Here is a 262-nt window from a genome sequence, read left to right on the forward strand (position 1 = left end):
AGCAGCCCGCTTTGGAGGTGTCAGCAAGACAGGGCAGTACACGCTCAACAGGGGCACAACTAAATCATCATGCCCTGCTCACACACAGCCCCTCCTGCCAGCCCAGCGGGACTGACGAGGAAGGGACGGACACTTTTTCTCCAAGCTTAGCACCCTTGGCCAGTGACCATTTTGTGTAGCACAGGCCAGCCTGGGTTTGAGCATCTTCGCTGAGAAAGGTGCTGCACTTCCCCCGTCCCAGCCCCAGGCGCAGGCAGCCAGC

The sequence above is a fragment of the Fulmarus glacialis genome, unplaced genomic scaffold (genome assembly GCF_000690835.1).
Source record: "Fulmarus glacialis isolate BGI_N327 unplaced genomic scaffold, ASM69083v1 scaffold42545, whole genome shotgun sequence".
Lineage (NCBI taxonomy): Eukaryota > Metazoa > Chordata > Aves > Procellariiformes > Procellariidae > Fulmarus > Fulmarus glacialis.